Raw genomic sequence first — 14,517 nt, forward strand, 5'->3', positions numbered from 1 at the left:
TTGGAAATATTTTCAAATTGTGTGCGATCTAAAAAGACATACAACGCATTTTGTTGGATGCCTGACAAGTTGCAGACATTAAGTTTGGAAGTGATGCATTTTGTTTTTAGTTTCTCCATCTTTTCTCTTTTGGACTCTGCCTGTTTTAGGGTCCTCCTTTCCATCCTGTTAAGGAATACCTTAACCCTACTGCACTAATCCATTTATTTATTTTTAGACCATGTACAGTATAATGCTTTATGTTTTTAGAAAAGGTTTTTTTTTTTCCAAGACTGTCCACAAGGCGGCGCTTGCAAGAGGACGTCAGTCGACTTTATAAAATAACTTCCCGATGACTTGTCGGTGGGGATGTTTCTGACATACCCTGGGGGGGAGTGAATTTCAGTTGCGGCGCGCGAGGACGCTGAATGACTGCCTTCATTTTGAATTTTTCCAGGGGAAACTCGCTTAATTTTTTTTTTTTTTTTTTTTTGCGAAAAACGCTCGCCTCGGCTCTCCTTTACGGCGTGGGGGGAGGAGCTCATTGGAGGCAGGTGCGCACCAGGGAGCCAGAAAGCGGATGCAGGTGCACTAATGGGCATGAGCAGCAAAAAGGTGAGCGGGTGAGTGGCGTTTTCTCACGTGAGCAAGCAAATGTTTGTAATGGTGGAAATGTCTTTGCGGCCGCGTGGAAGGAAAGGTTTGTGCGTGGGTTTGCTCGAGCGCGGCATGTTTGCACGTCACTTTGTGCTGCACACTTGCGTTTCTTTTTACGTGACTTTTTTTTTTTTTTTTTTTTTTTTATGCATGCCAGCTCTTCGGTGTCGTTTTTTTGTGACTATTTACCTGTATTGTTAATGTATATTGTACATTTGCTTGATATTTGTATCTTTCTTTTCAAAGGTGGTGCTTCCTCCGACGATGGGAACGTGTACAAAACGTTTCCAGCTCCCAACTATTGACACTTGTGTGCTTTTTGCAGGTTGTAAGACGAGCTCGCCAGGTGGGAGGAGGTAAGGGGACGGTTTGTCCGAGGCCCCCCGTGGAAAAACAAAAGTGAACAGCTGGGGGCAGAGTACTGGACTTTGTGGTTTGTGTTGGGTGATTGGAGCTCCAGATTGGATTTGTGTGTTTTTCGGAGGTCTGATTCGTGACGCAGGCAGGCAGGCGAAGTGTTGGTAGGGCTGATCTTGGACAGTCAGTCAGGTGGTGTTGGCAAGGTCGTGCTCGAGGCGGTTTGGAGTTGTTTGGCCGGTCGCGGTTCAGGATGGCGGTTGGAAAGGCGGAGGCGCACGTTGCGGGTTTTGGGGGATGACTGAAGTACTGGTCACCACATAAAACATTTTGTACTGGTTTTTATTTTTCCCTCTCTTTCTCCCCAGGGTGGTGGAGGTGCAGAATCCGATGACGCACCAGGGTCAGCAGTTCTTAAAGACCAATCAGAATCATCTCGATGATGTAGGTACATAAAAAAAAATGGTCACCGCTCTAGTATAAGTCAATTGAGAGAATACTTGAAGTTGCATAATTTTTTTTTTTTTTTTTTTGAGGCGGAGCAATTATGCAAAAAGATGCAGTCATCTGTCAAATGAAAACAGTTGAACATAAACAATGGGGTCGGGTCCATTTGGCCCGACAGATGTGACAAAACGGGCTCGGAAGTTAATGGCGAGGGGTTTCGCACTGACTCACATTATGATTTTTGAACATTAATTTGGCCCTCTATATTTTAGTGTGGACGCTCAAGTTGTCATCCGTCCATATTGCTCAACACCAACTTTTTGCTTTCAGGGGCAGCGGCGGATTGGGCAAGAACACAGAAATCGGAGAAATAAGTTATGACTATAACTAATACAGTACATGTGAAAAACTGTACACGGCGATGCTGTCCAGTCGGGGTCCTCAAAGCCGCATTCAACACGAACTTGTGCCAGGTGAGCAGCGTCCACATGGCCTGACGGAGATGTGACGGCGAAATTGTCGCAATGTTGGAAGTTAACGGCAAGTTGTTGCGCTTTGCATTGTGCGGTCGCGCCGACCTGAGGGAAGGAAGCTGCAAGAGGATTTTGGAGGCAGAGCTCTGGCAGCGTGCAGGACCTCAAGGGGGGCTTGAGGGCCCATCTTTTCAGCAGTTTTGCTCGGAGGTGGAAAGCAGAACACGGGACTGATTCGATGACTGGAATGTCGAACTCCCTCAGCAGCTTCTGCGGCAGGCCACGTTTCTTTAGCAGACGCGGGAAGTCGACCTTCCGCTGGGCCTTTTTCAGGTCTGGAGCGATTTTTAAACTCCCAGGAAGTTGAAGGTCTCCACGGTGAACGCACGGCAGCTGGGACTGCCTCATGAAGTCCGCAATATTTTCTCCGCTCATCTCTGCAGACGCGTCGCAATCTTTGAGGCCGCTGGAGCGTCGACCGGAACGGCAAACTGTCCTCTTGCGGACCTTCACGCTGATGCCACTGCGCTTCCCCCTTTGTTGTCTTTGCCTTGGTTTTAGCCGGTGTTGCATAAAATATGCCACTTTTGGGACATAAGTAGATGAAGTTGTTCTAATTTTAGAAGTGTTGCGTGTTTTTTTTTTTTTTTTTTTTTTTCCCCTCTCTCCACTCTTGCCCCCGCGTCGAAGAGGTGGAGCAGAGAAAACGAGGCGCCAACATCCACCGGATGAGGGTAAGAAGTACACACAAATTGAAGTCACCAGCGTGCAACTAATTGTGTTGTGCGTACATATTTTGGAGGCGAGCTGCAGAAAGGCTGAGCAAGGGGAAACGGAACGGACCAAATAAAGGAAGCAAGCGCGACGTGAACGTGGTGAACGGGAGGAGGGCAGCTTTGGCGAAGGAAGTTCGGAGAGTTTTGCGGATCTTCCTTGGTCGACTGGAGCCGGCTGGTCTTGATTTGTAGCATCTGCGGTGCCGACGTCCCTTGGAGCCGATCGGCTCGTTTTGGTCTGTCTGGGTCCAGAACGGATTTCAGTGTCGGCGTACGCTGCAGCTTTCGAGGGGGTCAGGGGTCGGTTGTAGCGGGCGACCCCCGTGAAGACGACGCGTGGCCAAGCAGCTCGACGAGGGAGGACTTCTTGTCTCTCGGTGAGTACGCGTCACGAACGTAACATCTTGCAAAAAGACGTCAACGTCGGTGTGCTTCTCCCCCCCCCCCCCCCCCCGCAGCATCCCCAAACAAAGGCGCCAACCGGAGGGTGAGTATGTAGTCGGTCCGCTTGGTGTTTGTCTCCGCTCACTAACGCAGTTTGCTGTGCATTTTGTTCAAATGTTTGAACGTGTTCATAATTTGGTGACAATAAAATTCCCCCAAAAATTATTTTTCATGTTTGTATTTGACTTGTTCTGTCCTTCACTCTTTCGTATGTGTCAAATGTGCTTTATTAGAAATAAAATGGCTTTGTACATTGAACTGTTTATCGTGTGCAAATACATTTTAGACCAAAAATGACTTGCGCAGTCAGGCAGTTTAGTGCCCCAAAATATGCTTTATAATTCAGCCTGTGAAGACAAACCGATGACGAAGCATAAAAAATTTCCCAAAGTATAAATGTACATACAATTAAAACGTGACAATGTGGAGTTAAAGGCAAAATTTGCATGCAGGGGTTAAAAACAAAACAAATCTCAAAAAGGATGTACTGTGAGGCGATGGGGTGAAAATTTAAATTGGATAAAGTGTTCAAATGTGTGCGATTTAATAAAAAAAAAAATATATATATATATAAAATGCATTTTGTTTTAGTTGCTGTAAAAGGTGCTGCTGCATCTTTTCCCTTTTGGACTCGGCCCGTTTTGGGGTCCTCCTTTGGACCCGCTCCCACTGCAGGGCAGTCCGAGGGGATGGATTCCGGTGTCCCCTCACCTGGCACGCCACCGGCAATCTGGAACAAAAGGTCGCCCCGCTCCAACCGCACAGGGAGAGTCTGTCTTGGTTCTGAGTTTGTGGCCACTCCCGCTCTGGGGATGCAACTGCGCAAGAAGCGGGAACGCAAGTAGGAATTGCGGTCAAAGTTAAAGGGTGAACAGGGGCGGGCAGAGTAGCGAGCCGTGTGGCTTCCCTTGGTTGACGAGCAATGGAAGCGAGTTGTTTGGTAGTTGGTCAGATTTTTGACAGGAGGGCAGGTGTGTAAAGGCTGGCGGTTGGATAATTTCGTTGGGTTCGGCGGTCGCTGTGAGGCCGGATCTGGTTTTCTGGCATGTCCTGAATGTTGCTCATTTTTGAGTCCTACTGCAGCCCTTGAATGAATGCGAGAACCCACCGCAAAAACTCATATTTGGTATTGTTTCAGCAAATGGCAGAACACGAGATGAACGATGAATTTCCCCGTCAGGCAAGTGTACAGTTATTGCACATTAACATCTGTGACCACATGTTAAAGTATTTTCTCACCCCCCACCCCAAAATAAAACTCCGTCTAGAACAAAGTTCTTCCGCCGGGGGCCAAGCACCCGGGATGCAGGCAGAGTATGTCTCGGTTCTACTTGGGTGTTTGTCCACTTCCTCACTAACTCACTGGGTGTGCACCAACTAATGCTAACTTTTAATTGGATGTTTTTCCTTTGTTTTGAGATGTGCTTTTATGGCAAGAATTGTGAACTTTGTTGACAAAATTTATTGTGATGCGTTTGAGGTTGTGTATTTGTTTGAAGGAAAGGGTCAAAGTCAAAAGTTTTCATGACTTGCATTGAAATGGAATGTTTGACAATGTAACCACTTTTTCAAAAATGTCTTGTCATGTTTATTTTTTTTTTTTTTTTTGAGGGCGGGGCGAACCTGCAGGTCTTTCTTTTTTTTTTTTTTTTGTTCTGCCATTTGTGTTGAACAAATAAATTGAGTTTGTGGTGACGTCCGGCTCATCTTTTAATCATCCGGCGGTTCGGTCTTTGAGTCAAAGTCTCCTTACAAATGTGTTAAGAATCCAAAACCAGCCGAGCTCAAATAGTGGAGGGCTGAGTCCAAAGCAAAAATGACGAAACGCAATCGAGCGACAATGCTGCACACAAATGGAAAAAGTTGCCGACAGAGGTGAGCTCAGCCACGAGTGCGAATTTTTTTAAGCGCTCAAGCGGTGTTCAAGTGTGAGCACAAGGGGGCGCTCCAGCCGGCAGCCATTCCAACAAATTCTTCAACCTGCACTTGGCAAAGATGACCCCGCCCTAAGTGTTCCCTCGTGAGCGGCCTGACAACTTGTGGTCTTGGGTTCGATTCCAGCCTCGACCCAACGTTGCACCGGAATGTCTACGTGGTCGTTTTTTCGCCAAAAAACGCCTTACTATACATGGTCGTTTTTTCGCAAAAAATGCCTTCCGTTATATGGTCGTTTTTTCGGAAAAAAACGCCTTACTATACATGGTCGTTTTTTTTGCAAAAAAACGCCTTACTATACATGGTCGTTTTTTTGCGAAAAAAACACCTGACTATACATGGTCGTATTTTGTGAAAAAAACCACCTTACTTTACATGGTCGTTTTTTGCGAAAAAAACGCCTAACGATACATGGTCGTTTTTTGCGAAAAAAACGCCTTACGATACATGGTCGTTTTTTGCGAAAAAAACGCCTGACTATACGTGGTCGTTTTTTGCGAACGAAACGCCTGACTATACGTGGTCGTTTTTTTGCGAAAAAAACGCCTAACGATACGTGGTCGTTTTTTTGCGAAAAAAACGCCTTACTATACATGGTCGTTTTTTTGCGAAAAAAAACCGCCTTACTATACATGGTCGTTTTTTTGCGAAAAAAAAACGCCTTACTATACATGGTTGTTTTTTTGCGAAAAAAAAACGCCTTACTATACATGGTCGTTTTTTTGCGAAAAAAAAACGCCTTACTATACATGGTCGTTTTTTTTGCGAAAAAAACGCCTTACTATACATAGGTGTTTTTTCGCAAAAAATGCCTTCCGTTACATGGTCGTTTTTTCGCAAAAAAACACCTTACGATACATGATCTTGTTTTCGCAAAAAATGCCTTACTATAGATGGTCGTTTTTTCGCAAAAAAACGCCTTACTATACATTGTCGTTTTTTGCGAAAAAAAACGCCTTACTATACATGGTCGTTTTTTTGCAAAAAAACGCCTTACTATACATGGTCGTTTTTTCGCAAAAAACACCTTACTATCCATTATCTTTTTTTGCGAAAAAAACGCCTTACTATACATGGTCGTATTTTGCGAAAAAAACCACCTTACTTTACATGGTCATTTTTTGCGAAAAAAACGCCTAACGATACATGGTCGTTTTTTGCGAAAAAAACGCCTTACGATACATGGTCGTTTTTTTTTCAAAAAACGCCTTACTATACATTGTCGTTTTTTTGCAAAAAAACGCCTTACTATACATGGTCGTTTTTTTTTCAAAAAAAACGCCTTACTATACATGGTCGTTTTTTCGCAAAAAACACCTTACTATCCATTATCGTTTTTGCGAAAAAAAACGCCTTACTATACATGGTCGTTTTTGCGAAAAAAACGCCTTACTATCCATATCTTTTTTGCGAAAAAAACGCCTTACTATACATGGTCGTTTTTTGCAAAAAAACGCCTTACTATACATGGGGGTTTTTTCGCAAAAAAATGCCTTCCGATACATGGTCGTTTTTTGAAAAAAAAAAAAAACGCCTTACTATACATGGTCGTTTTTTGAAAAAAAAAAAAAACGCCTTACTATACTTGGTCGTTTTTTCGCAAAAAACACCTTACTATCCATTATCTTTTTTTGCGAAAAAAACGCCTTACTATACATGGTCGTTTTTTGCGAAAAAAACGCCTTACTATCCATTATCTTTTTTTGCGAAAAAAACGCCTTACTATACATGGTCGTTTTTTGCAAAAAAACGCCTTACTATACATGGGTGTTTTTTCGCAAAAAATGCCTTCCGATACATGGTCGTTTTTTCGGAAAAAAACGCCTTACTATACATGGTCGTTTTTTCGCAAAAAAACGCCTTACTATACATGGGTGTTTTTTTCGCAAAAAACGCCTTACTATACATGGGTGTTTTTTTTCGCAAAAAACGCCTTATTATACATGGGGGTTTTTTCGCAAAAAACGCCTTACTATACATGGGGGTTTTTTCGTAAAAAACGCCTTACTATACATGGTCGTTTTTTGGCAAAAAACGCCTTACTATACATGGTCGTTTTTTCGGAAAAAAACGCCTTACTATACATGGTCGTTTTTTTGCAAAAAAACGCCTTACTATACATGGGTGTTTTTTCGCAAAAAATGCCTTCCGTTACATGGTCGTTTTTTCGCAAAAAAACGACTTACGATACATGATCTTGTTTTCGCAAAAAATGCCTTACTATACATGATCGTTTTTTGCGAAAAAAAAACGCCTTACTTTACATGGTCGTTTTTTTTGGCGAAAAAAACGTCTTACTATACATGGTCGTTTTTCCGCAAAAAAACGCCTTACTATACATGGTCGTTTTTTGGCGAAAAAAACGCCTTACTATACATGGTCGTTTTTTGCGAAAAAAAACGCCTTACTTTACATGGTCGTTTTTTTTTGCGAAAAAAACGCCTTACTATACATGGTCGTTTTTCCGCAAAAAAACGCCTTACTATATATACATGGTCGTTTTTCCGCAAAAAAACGCCTTACTATACATGGTCGTTTTTTGGCGAAAAAACGCCTTACTATACATGGTCGTTTTTTGCGAAAAAAAAAACGCCTTACTTTACATGGTCGTTTTTTTTTTGCGAAAAAAAAAAAACGCCTTACTATACATGGTCGTTTTTCCGCAAAAAAACGCCTTACTATACATGGTCGTTTTTTCGCAAAAAAACGCCTTACTATACATGGTCGTTTTTTTCGCAAAAAAATGCCTTACTATACATGGTCGTTTTTTCGCAAAAAAACGCCTTACTATACATGGTCGTTTTTTTGCAAAAAATGCCTTACTATACATGATCGTTTTTTGCGAAAAAAAAAACGCCTTACTTTACATGGTCGTTTTTTTTGCGAAAAAACGCCTTACTATACATGGTCGTTTTTCCGCAAAAAAACGCCTTACTATACATGGTCGTTTTTTCGCAAAAAAACGCCTTACTATACATGGTCGTTTTTCGCAAAAAAATGCCTTACTATACATGGTCGTTTTTCGCAAAAAAACGCCTTACTATACATGGTCGTTTTTTGCGAAAAAAAACGCCTTACTATACATGGGTGTTTTTTCGCAAAAAAACGCCTTACGATACATGATCTTGTTTTCGCAAAAAATGCCTTACTATACATGATCGTTTTTTGCGAAAAAAAAACGCCTTACTATACATGGTCGTTTTTTCGCAAAAAACGCCTGACTATACATGGTCGTTTTTTCGCAAAAAAACGCCTTACTATACATGGTCGTTTTTCGCAAAAAAACGCCTTACTATACATGGTCGTTTTTTCGCAAAAAAACGCCTTACTATACATGGTCGTTTTTTGCGAAAAAAAACGCTTACTATACATGGTCGTTTTTTGCGAAAAAAAACGCTTTACTTTACATGGTCGTTTTTTCGCAAAAAACGCCTTACTATACATGGGTGTTTTTTCGCAAAAAAACGCCTTACTATACATGGTCGTTTTTTCGCAAAAAAACGCCTTACTATACTTGGTCGTTTTTTCGCAAAAAAACGCCTTACTATACTTGGTCGTTTTTTCTCAAAAAACACCTGACTATACATGGGTGTTTTTTCGCAAAAAATGCCTTCCGTTACATGGTCGTTTTTTCGCAAAAAAACGCCTTACGATACATGATCTTGTTTTCGCAAAAAATGCCTTACTATACATGATCGTTTTTTGCGAAAAAAAACGCCTTACTTTACATGGTCGTTTTTTTTGGCGAAAAAAACGTCTTACTATACATGGTCGTTTTTCCGCAAAAAAACGCCTTACTATACATGGTCGTTTTTTCGCAAAAAAATGCCTTACTATACATGGTCGTTTTTTCGCAAAAAAACGCCTTACTATACATGGTCGTTTTTTGCGAAAAATGCCTTACTATACATGATCGTTTTTTGCGAAAAAAAAAACGCCTTACTTTACATGGTCGTTTTTTTTTGCGAAAAAAACGCCTTACTATACATGGTCGTTTTTTGCGAAAAAAACGCCTTACGATACATGGTCGTTTTTTGCGAAAAAAACGCCTTACGATACATGGTCGTTTTTTGCGAAAAAAAACGCCTTACGATACGTGGTCGTTTTTTGCGAAAAAAACGCCTGACTATACGTGGTCGTTTTTTGCGAACGAAACGCCTGACTATACGTGGTCGTTTTTTTGCGAAAAAAACGCCTTACTATACATGGTCGTTTTTTTGCGAAAAAAAAACGCCTTACTATACATGGTCGTTTTTTTTGCGAAAAAAAAACGCCTTACTATACATGGTCGTTTTTTTGCGAAAAAAAACGCCTTACTATACATGGTCGTTTTTGCGAAAAAAAAACGCCTTACTATACATGGTCGTTTTTTTGCGAAAAAAAACGCCTTACTATACATGGTCGTTTTTTTGCAAAAAAACGCCTTACTATACATGGTCGTTTTTTCGCAAAAAATGCCTTCCGTTACATGGTCGTTTTTTTGCGAAAAAAAACCGCCTTACTATACATTGTCGTTTTGGAAAAAAAAACGCCTTACTATACATGGTCGTTTTTTGCGAAAAAAACGCCTTACTATACATGGTCGTTTTTTGCGAAAAAAAAACGCCTTACTATACATGGTCGTTTTTTTGCAAAAAAACGCCTTACTATACATGGTCGTTTTTTTGCAAAAAAACGCCTTACTATACATGGTGTTTTTTCGCAAAAAATGCCTTCCGTTACATGGTCGTTTTTTCGCAAAAAACACCTTACGATACATGATCTTGTTTTCGCAAAAAACGCCTTACTATACATGGTCGTTTTTTTTGCAAAAAAACGCCTTACTACATAGGTGTTTTTTCGCAAAAAACGCCTTCCGTTACATGGTCGTTTTTTCGCAAAAAACACCTTACGATACATGATTTGTTTTTCGCAAAAAAACGCCTTACTATACATGGTCGTTTTTTCGCAAAAAAAAACACCTTACTATACATTATCTTTTTTTGCAAAAAAACGCCTTACTATCAATGGTCGTTATTTTGCGAAAAAAAACCACCTTACTTTACATGGTCGTTTTTTGCGAAAAAAACGCCTACGATACATGGTCGTTTTTTGCGAAAAAAAACGCCTTACTATACATGGTCGTTTTTGCGAAAAAAAACGCCTTACTATACATGGTCGTTTTTTTGCAAAAAAACGCCTTACTATACATGGTCGTTTTTTTGCAAAAAAACGCCTTACTATACATGGTCGTTTTTTTCGCAAAAAAAACGCCTTACTATACATGGTCTTTTTTTGCGAAAAAAAACGCCTTACTATACATGGTGTTTTTCGCCAAAAAACGCTTACTATACATTGTCGTTTTTTTGCAAAAAAAACGCATTACTATACATGGTCGTTTTTTCGCAAAAAACACCTTACTATCCATTATCTTTTTTTGCGAAAAAAACGCCTTACTATACATTGTCGTTTTTTTTCAAAAAAAACGCCTTACTATACATTGTCGTTTTTTTGCCAAAAAAACGCCTTACTATACTTGGTCGTTTTTTCGCAAAAAACACCTTACTATACATTATCTTTTTTTGCGAAAAAAACGCCTTACGATACATGGTCGTTTTTTGCGAAAAAAACGCCTTACGATACATGGTCGTTTTTTGCGAAAAAAACGCCTCCTTACGATAACATGGTCGTTTTTTTTCAAAAAACGCCTTACTATACATTGTCTTTTTTTGCGAAAAAAACGCCTCGTACGATTACATGGTCGTTTTTTGCGAAAAAAAACGCCTTACGATACATGGTCGTTTTTTGCGAAAAAAACGCCTCTTACGATACATGGTCGTTTTTTTTCAAAAAACGCCTTACTATACATTGTCGTTTTTTGCAAAAAAACGCCTTACTATACATCGTCGTTTTTTTTTTTTTTCAAAAAACGCCTTTACTATACATTGTCGTTTTTTGCCCAAAAAAACGCCTTACTATACTTGGTCGTTTTTTCGCAAAAAAACACCTTACTATCCATTATCTTTTTTTGCGAAAAAAACGCCCTACTATTACATGGTCGTTTTTTTTTGAAAAAAAAAAAAAAAAACGCCTTACTATACATGGTCGTTTTTGGAAAAAAACAACAAAAAAAACGCCTTACTATACTTGGTCGTTTTTTCGCAAAAAAACACCTTACTATCCATTATCTTTTTTTGCGAAAAAAACGCCTCTTACTATACATGGTCGTTTTTTTGCGAAAAAAAAACGCCTTACTATCCATTATCTTTTTGCGAAAAAAAAGCCTTACTATACATGGTCGTTTTTTGAAAAAAAAACGTCTTACTATACATGGTCGTTTTTTGCAAAAAACGCCTTACTATACAGGGTGTTTTTTCGCAAAAAATGCATTCCGATACATGGTCGTTTTTTCGGAAAAAAACGCCTTACTCTACATGGTCGTTTTTTCGCAAAAAAAACGCCTCCTTACTATACATGGTCGTTTTTTCGCAAAAAAACGCCCTTACTATACATGGGTGTTTTTTTCGCAAAAAAACGCCTCTTACTATACATGGGTGTGTTTTTTTCGCAAAAAAAGCCTTATTATACATGGGGGTTTTTTCGCAAAAAACGCCTTACTATACATGGGGGTTTTTTCGCAAAAAAAGCGTTACTATACATGGCGTTTTTTGCAAAAAACGCACTTACTATACATGGTCGTTTTTTCGGAAAAAAAAAACGCCTGACTATACATGGTCGTTTTTTTGCAAAAAAACGCCTTACTATACATGGGGGGTTTTCGCAAAAAATGCCTTCCGTTACATGGTCGTTTTTTCGCAAAAAAACGACTTACGATACATGATCTGTTTTCGCAAAAAATGCCTTACTATACATGATCGTTTTTTGCGAAAAAAAAACGCCTACTTTACATGGTCGTTTTTTTGGCGAAAAAAAAACTCTTACTTATACATGGATCGTTTTTCCGCAAAAAAACGCTTACTAACCTGGTCCGTTTTTGGACGAAAAAAACGCCTACTATACATGGTCGTTTTTTGCCGAAAAAACAACGCCTTACTTTACATGGTCGTTTTTTTTGCGAAAAAAAACGCACTTACTATACATGGTCGTTTTTCCGCAACAAAACGCCTTCCTTCTACTATACATGGTCGTTTTTCCGCAAAAAACGCCTTACGATACATGGGTTGTGGGGAGAAAAAAAAAAAGAGAGTACTGAATTACCGCCGTGCCCCCCCTTTACATGGTCGTTTTTTCTGCGAAAAAAAAAAAAACGCCTCCTACTTTACATGGGGGTTTTTTGCGAAAAAAAACGCCTTATATAATGGTCGTTTTCCGCAAAAAACGCCTTACTATAATGGTCGTTTGTTCCGCAAAAAAAAAGCCTCTTACTATACAGGTTCGTTTTTCGCAAAAAAATTGCCTTACTATACATGTGGTCGTTTTTTCGCAAAAAAAACGCTCTTACTATACATGGTCGTTTTTTGCGAAAAAAAAACGCCTACTATACATGGTAGTTTTTGCGAAAAAAAAAACGCTACGATACATGATATGTTTTCGCAAAAAATGCCTACTATCATGATCGTTTTTTGCGAAAAAAAAAACGCTTACTATACATGGTCGTTTTTTTCGCAACAAAAAAAACGCCTGACTATAATGGTCGTTTTTCGCAAAAAAACGCCTTACTATACATGGTCGTTTTTCGCAAAAAAACGCCTTACTATACATGGTCGTTTTTTCGGAAAAAAACGCCTTACTATACATGGTCGTTTTTTGCAAAAAAAACGCCTTACTATACATGGTCGTTTTTTGCGAAAAAAAAACGCCTTACTATACATGGTCGTTTTTTTGCGAAAAAAACGCCTTACTATACATTGTCGTTTTTTCGCAAAAAAACGCCTTACTATACATGGTCGTTTTTTTTTCAAAAAACGGCTTACTTCTATGGTCGTTTTTTCGCAAAAAACGCTTGACTATACATGGTCGTTTTTTCGCAAAAAAACGCCTTACTATACATGGTCGTTTTTTTGCGAAAAAAACGCCTTACTATACATTGTCGTTTTTTCGCAAAAAAACGCCTTACTATACATGGTCGTTTTTTTTCAAAAAACGGCTTACTTTCTATGGTCGTTTTTTCGCAAAAAAACGCCTGACTATACATGGTCGTTTTTCCCGAAAAAAATGCCTTACTTTACATGGGTGTTTTTTCGCAAAAAACGCCTTACTATACATGGTCGTTTTTTCTCTCTCTCGCCTTACTATACATGGTCGTTTTTTGCAAAAAAACGCCTTACTATACATGGTCGTTTTTTTGCAAAAAAACGCCTTACTATACATGGTCGTTTTTTCGCAAAAAACGCCTTACTATACATGGTCGTTTTTTGCAAAAAAAACTTCTTACTATACATGGTCGTTGTTTGCAAAAAAACGCCTTACTATACGTGGTCGTTTTTTCGCAAAAAAACGCCTTACTATACATGGTCGTTTTTTTGCAAAAAAACGCCTTACTATACATGGTCGTTTTTTTTTAAAAAAACACCTTACTTTCTATGGTCGTTTTTTCGCAAAAAAAACGCTGACTATACATGGTCGTTTTTTCGCAAAAAAAACCTTACTTTACATGGTCGTTTTTTGCGAAAAAAAACGCCTCCTAACGAATACAGGGGTTTTTTTGCGAAAAAAACGCCCTTACTATACATGGTCGTTTTTTGCAAAAAAACGCCTTACTATACATGGTCGTTTTTTCGCAAAAAAAACACCTGACATACATGGTCGTTTTTTTGCAAAAAAAAATTCTACTATACATGGTCGTTTTTTCGCAAAAAACGCCTCCTGACTATACATGGTCGTTTTTTGCAAAAAAAAAATTCTTCTTAATACATGGTCGTTTTTTGCAAAAAAAACGCCTTACTATACATGGTCGTTTTTCGCAAAAAACCGCCTTACTATACATGGTCGTTTTTTTGCAAAAAAACGCCTTACTATACATGGTCGTTTTTTCGCAAAAAACGCCTTACTATACATGGTCGTTTTTTGCAAAAAAACGCCTTACTATACATGGTCGTTTTTTTCGCAAAAAACGCCTTACTATACATGGTCGTTTTTCGCAAAAAAACGCCTTACTATACATGGTCGTTTTTCGCAAAAAAACGCCTTACTATACATGGTCGTTTTTTCGCAAAAAAACGCCTTACTATACATGGTCGTTTTTTCGCAAAAAACGCCTTACTATACATGGGTGTTTTTTCGCAAAAAAAACGCCTTACTATACATGGGTGTTTTTTCGCAAAAAACGCCTTACTATACATGGGTGTTTTTTCGCAAAAAAAACGCCTTACTATACATGGTCGTTTTTTCGCAAAAAAATGCCTTACTATACATGATCGTTTTTTGCGAAAAAAAAAAAAAAAACGCCTTACTATACATGGTCGTTTTTTTGCGAAAAAAACGCCTTACTTACATGGTCGTTTTTTCGC

The 14,517-nt window shown here is 39.4% G+C and overlaps 1 long non-coding RNA gene across 5 annotated transcripts; it reads left to right on the plus strand.

Annotated features, from left to right (window-relative positions):
* The first annotated feature begins 382 nt into the window (after positions 1-382).
* Positions 383-4,608, plus strand: LOC133494623 (uncharacterized). Of its 5 annotated transcripts, none has more exons than XR_009793344.1 (8): positions 609-679; positions 883-992; positions 1,362-1,437; positions 1,771-1,913; positions 2,029-2,246; positions 2,357-3,066; positions 3,148-3,176; positions 3,725-4,608. It is a non-coding gene; the product is annotated as an uncharacterized LOC133494623 (long non-coding RNA). The 5 variants fall into 5 exon arrangements; XR_009793343.1 differs by having other exon boundaries at positions 2,029-2,647; positions 2,716-3,066; positions 3,725-4,603; XR_009793342.1 differs by lacking the exon at positions 609-679 and adding an exon at positions 383-602 and having other exon boundaries at positions 2,029-3,066; positions 3,725-4,605.
* The last annotated feature ends 9,909 nt before the right edge of the window (positions 4,609-14,517 follow it).

This window comes from Syngnathoides biaculeatus, chromosome 21 (assembly GCF_019802595.1).
Source record: "Syngnathoides biaculeatus isolate LvHL_M chromosome 21, ASM1980259v1, whole genome shotgun sequence".
Lineage (NCBI taxonomy): Eukaryota > Metazoa > Chordata > Actinopteri > Syngnathiformes > Syngnathidae > Syngnathoides > Syngnathoides biaculeatus.